Source organism: Rhagoletis pomonella, unplaced genomic scaffold, assembly GCF_013731165.1.
Source record: "Rhagoletis pomonella isolate Grant_MI unplaced genomic scaffold, Rhpom_1.0 Rhpom_scaffold_05118, whole genome shotgun sequence".
Taxonomy (NCBI): domain Eukaryota; kingdom Metazoa; phylum Arthropoda; class Insecta; order Diptera; family Tephritidae; genus Rhagoletis; species Rhagoletis pomonella.
Window position 1 is genome coordinate 1 of NW_023463663.1, and position 6010 is coordinate 6010.

Consider the following 6010-nt stretch of genomic DNA (forward strand, 5'->3'; position numbering starts at 1 on the left):
CATTTCGTTAATTAAGTGCTGACTATGATTTGTAAAAAGAAAAAAAACAAGACAGAAATTTCACTTATCTTGCGTGCTAACGAAGATGCGTGGCTGGTAATTATAAGTATTACTTATACGCATACCACATCGACAGAAATATTATTTAAGCGTATATTGATATCTCTATTAAAACTTCAGTATTAATCTCTTAATTTATATTGCGTAGTTATATACTTAATAATGACGATTTTAATACACTAATATTTTGTATGAGAATATTGCAGAATATAGTTTCCCCGTAAAACTAATCACAATTTGAATGCTAACTGGGTTACTGTATCGTCAATTATGTGTAGCTATGCCAAATCAACCTGATGTTCCCCTCAATAAATGTTAACATTTTGTTTTTCACAGGTTCAACCGCTTCTGCCGGTTACCTGAATTCGTCGGGTAAAAGTTCAAGTTATTTAGTACATACAAAACGCTCGTACTAAATTTACAATTTCAAGAAATATCTGTGCATAAAACCTTTCAGCAGAGCAAAATGCTTTTCGAAAGCAAAACTGGAACATAATAAGAATTTTTGTTGCGTGCTGTGGCAGGTACGTTTTTAAGTAGTAATTGCTGCACTTGTTTCTGTTGCGTTAGTAGGAAGATAGTTTGTTGCGAATACGGACATTTAAGCTCGTCTATATGTTTCTGTATTAAATGCATGTTTCTGGAGGATTTCAAAACACACCAACAAGCTACTATTAATTTGCCCGAAGAGAAAAGTTTATAGTTGTTTAACTGCAAGATTAATTTAATTTTTCGAGTCGCCAGTGCCCTGAAGGTGCTGTTATACTTGATGTTTCTAAATTTGCGTGACTTCGGCATAACTTTTAAGATAGTAAACTATGGAAATGTTTGCAGAACTTTTGCATCGGGCTTTGAGTTCTTCTCAAATGTCATCAAGAATTTCCTCAGAAAGTTTAAGCGTGAAAGCTGAAAATTCGTTCTCCAAGTATTTTTGCAGTCCGAAATTTTGTAGTTGATTATGTTAGGTTAGAAATTGAAAATTAATCCCGAACGTTTAACATGGGTAGTTAAAAATAGTGATACAAATGCCATCAGACATAACTGTATGAATATTTTTATTTAGCAGAATTAACATTGTTTTTTAATATTATAAACAACGTCTCTGTTGATTATTTCGCTAATTTCTATTTAGATTTTTTGTTTTGTATGTCTTGTAATCCTTGACCTTTAAAAACTTAAAACATATGCATATAAATATCATAAATATCTACTATATATTATACAATATATCTTTCTTTATTTCCCATATAGGCATTTAAGATGTATGCTTATACATAACATTAAAGTACTACTACATAAATAACCAGAATTATTTTAAGAGAAACAATTTAAGAAATACAGACCAACCTAATCCAACCCCATGAAAGAAAGATTTACGATTTACATAAACTGCACTACGTACATTACATAGAGCAATCCAAAAGAATAAAACGTATAAACGCACTTCATTAAGGATGAATTTCGATATTCATAATTTCAATATATGAACCTGAATATTTATATACTAATAACTAAAATAATCCATATTCTGGTATGTACTCATTCATATGTAGTGTACAACAATAATGTAGATCACTTATTAGATGATGATACTTAATATCGGATAATTAGTAGCACATACACATAGCAGCGTGTTTACATTTTGGCATAAAACGTAAAAGATAATGAAACATCAAACAATACGATGCAAAGAAAACACAAAAATAATTTGAAGATTTCCAGCGCAACACGGATCAAAAATTCAGGCTGCAATAGGAAACTCACCAACATTCAATTACAGACTTTGATTAAAAATAAAACTTTATATAAATTATCAGCACAGCTGGAAGAGCGCTTTAAAACTAGCATGCAATTCTAAATTAATGGCAATTGCAATTGCTGTTTGTTATACTTTCTTTTGCAGAAAGAAAAATGAAGGATTTTGTTTTATTTAATTTTGCTTTGTTTTTTACTTTTTACGTAGAACAAGAAAGGTGAACAATTTCTTTAACATCCATGACGAACGAAAATTAAGTAAAAAAAGATATTTTGACGCTTAATTTCAAGAACAGCTGAGTGTGTATTTTCCCTTTGGATTAAAACTTGCAATAACAAAAACAAAAAACATTGCTCTTAGACGTTGCAAAATTAAACAAAAACAAAATATTTCAAACAAGTAAAAGATAAAACCATTTTATACTATAACGATCATTAAATATGTGTGTTACAATTTATATTGTATTTAATAGTAATATGTATGTATACATTTATAATACCTTTAATTAAAATCTGAATTACAAATAAAGTATACTATGCAGTACATTTCTATGGTATGTAAGTTTATTGCATTTTTTACTTAACTCCTTATTTTCACTTTAAGTTCAGGTATGGATATCTAACATCTTTGTGTACGATTATTTGATATATGTATAGACGCGTATATCATATTGGTATATGTAGCAACCTCCTTATTACTATTTATGAACATCTATAATATTTGTTGCAATGATTTACTTTATATTGCTTAGAAAATCTGAGACCTGGCGATTCATATATTGAAAAGGGAATCCTATTTGTACACAATAGTTCGAAAGGGATAGCTTCAATTCGCCATTTCATTAGGTAATATATCTAAACAACAGTACTTCAAAACCCTTTTCTGGTACACAATATTATGAACTAAAATTACACGGCTAACCAGAGTTTAGAAACTAATATGATAGCTGTTTAGAGAGTTTCCACATTATCTCTCCGTTCTGATATTGAAGATACGCCGGATTCGTCAAATCTTTAAGCCTAGAATTCATAGGAAGTTAGTAGTAGCAATACAACTAAAAGTCCCAAACTGTGCTTTAAAGTTTACCAAGGTTAGTGGGGGGGTAGAGGCCTCTAAATAGATTTGCTTATTAATAATAATAATAGATTAGAATTACAGCTCCGACAGCGATTGTATTTTTGTAAGAAGATGTTTTACATGGCAGAAATATACTCGGAGGTTTGCTATAATCTGCCGAGAGGCTATTTTTGATGTTGGTCGGAAACCGGACTTGAACCTAGGCCCTGCGGGGTAGTAGCACGCACTTTTAACCACTACTATTATTTGCTATTAAGATGTTAACATCTTATTATCTTATGAACTGTACTTTTAAAGCGTAGTATTTTCTTTGCGTGAATAATTTTCCACTTTTATTTAGGCAGCGATTTCGAGAAATGCACTTGTAAATCCCAATCTTAGAAATCGATTGACATTCTAACTTGTGATCTTCTACACATTTAGGGTACTCACAGTTTACTTCTAAAGTTAAAAGGTGGCAACTTTAACAAGATAACACACTCGAACTGTGAGCAACCCTTATGTTTAAATAAAGTATTAAGTTGATCAACAATACCACGCATTGCTAGACCGTTTGCCTTTCACGCGTTTGTGTTTAGAGAGCATCAACAAACCACATACATATTTCTCTCTATTCTCTCTTCTCTTTTTTATACTCAGCTAGCACAGCGCAAAAAAAAAAAAAATAACCTTTGCCAGCTCCAGGCAGGCGCAAAGAGAAACTTGGTAAAATGTTTTAAAGTTGCCAGGTGGCAAAATTAACACAGTAGATAATATAGAACTGTGAGTACCCTAAATGTCTATCATATATGTATGTATTAGGGTGTTCGATTATTCGCCTACTTTTACAAAACCAGTTTTGAGTTATTCGAAAAAACTGCAATTTGAAAACACCGGATAAACCGGGTTTCTTTTACATAGTTTTCATATAGTGAAAAAGCTTATGTTGGTATGATGTCATAACCAAAAAAAAACTATCAACAGTAAAGATGGCTTTTATTTAGAAAAGAGCAAAGCAAAATCAGTTCAAAGTTTTTTTTTAGATAAGAAGAAAAACAAATCAAAAAAAGCTTTTTCGAATAGCGGTCGCTCTCGGCAGACAATGGCAAACCTTCAAGTGTACTTCTGCGATAAAAAAGCTTCTTCGGAGGTGGAGTGTGTCACTACATTAAAAGTAGATATATGCGAAAAAACAAGACTTCAAAAAGCCGCCTATAGATATCCAGCGGAAACCGGTTTGGAAAGACCGAGTCAATCCCCCTAATATGTATACAGGCAAATGTGTATTTTATTCATATCAATTTGATATCAACCATAATGTCATAAACACTATGATATCAACAAGTTTAGCCCTTTTTTTCAAAGAGTTTGTTCTTATTTTTTCAAGGGTGTAAGGTAGGGCGCATATTTACCCGTTGCAACATTATGTTAACTCTTATATTTTCAGGTATATGATGTATTCAACTTAGCGTGTATGTTACTGAAAACAGTATATCTACAGTACTTTTAAACGCACTGCTACTGATATGCCGCTATAACATTCTCGTACTACCAAATCTATGTTGTGTATTGTATATGCTTTGTATCTTGCTACTATGTACTACATACATACATACATACATATGTATATTCATTATCACATATTGCATATACACATATGTACATATATATGCCTAAGTATGTGCATACTTGATCTGCTAAGTAAGTAAAATAAAACGTAAGTAAGTGTACATATATTTTTATAAAACTTTTATTTTATTTTGATATGCCATATTATGTACATATACTACATAGTATGTATTTAGATATACAGTGGTAGACATTCGTATAAGCGAAATAAATTTTTTTATAAAGATCAGTTAAACGTTTTTTACCACTAAATTAAACATACATACATATACATACGTACATAGTGAACAATTGCACTATCGAAAAAATTCCAATGAAAGGTGACAACTTGCTAAAATATAACCGCCCAATTCAAAATATAAAAAATAAAGCCTTTGACTGTGTGCGAGTTAACCTAAATTTTAGTACCTGAACTAATATTCCACTGGAAATTTCCAGCAGGCTAGGAAAAAAAATAAAAAGTGGACAATGGTCCGCCTTCTTCCTTTTTTATATGGAAGAAAACGCGAATCATCGTCAACAAAATAAAAAAAAATACTTATTTTGTGTGCTGATCAAGTTTGCTTAGATTTATATTATTTTTAAATTAGGCTTGGTTGAACTATCATGAGCAACTCGGTTCTTCTTCACTTTATGACCAACGTTTCCCTAACTTCCGTAGCTTCATCAGGGGCGGAAAATCATAGGTCCTCTAACGAATCGTTTTTTTTTTTATCAATGAGCGCCACAATGCCAAATGAAAATTCGTTCGATCAGCACTTTCGACCACAGTCGAAGATCGATTGCAACTCACGCTCTTTTCACGCTTATTTGAGAAATCTGATTTGCCCATATTACTTCTTGAAACAAAGCTCCAAATAGCCTGCGTTTTAAGCACTATATCTTTTAATAAAGTACAACAATATCGCTTTAAAAAATTTAACTTTTTAAACGGCAAAACGTCCGTAACGTAGTGTCCCGATTCGGAACATTGGCACCCTACAATGCGACAAGCGCATTGAAAATTGCCCTTTCGCATTCATTTATTCCCCTTTCGCATTTGAGGCACCCTGTAATGCGTAAACGAAAGCCAAACTGCTTCTTCTATTGTAATCTACAAACTACGTTTAATAAAGAAAGATTTTGAAAATTGTTTGAGCCAATATAATAATAATAATAGAATGGCGCTTACACATGTGTCAGTGTTTGGCCGAGCTTCTCCTCCGACTTGTGGCGTGCGCCTTGATGTTGTCACGCAAAGAGGAGGGAATTACAGTTTTACGCCGACTCCGAACGGCGACTGTATTTTTATGAGAAGCTGTTTTTCATGGCAGAAATACACTCGGAGGTTTGCCATTGCCTGCCGAGGGACCATGCCAATATGATATAAATTTTTATTTTATAAACAGCGATAGCACAAGTAATTTTTACCAAAAAAAAACCGACTTCAATTCTCATAAAAATAATATATATATATATACATATTTCATGATCCAATGATCGGATCTTAACCAGATTAGTATTGGACCA

General features: G+C 32.2%; 1 long non-coding RNA gene across 1 annotated transcript; it reads left to right on the forward strand.

Annotated features, from left to right (window-relative positions):
* Positions 1-6: 6 nt before the first annotated feature.
* LOC118755010 lies at positions 7-2372 on the forward strand. The gene is made up of 2 exons (XR_004994967.1): positions 7-584; positions 1312-2372. It is a non-coding gene; the product is annotated as an uncharacterized LOC118755010 (long non-coding RNA).
* Positions 2373-6010: the final 3638 nt, after the last annotated feature.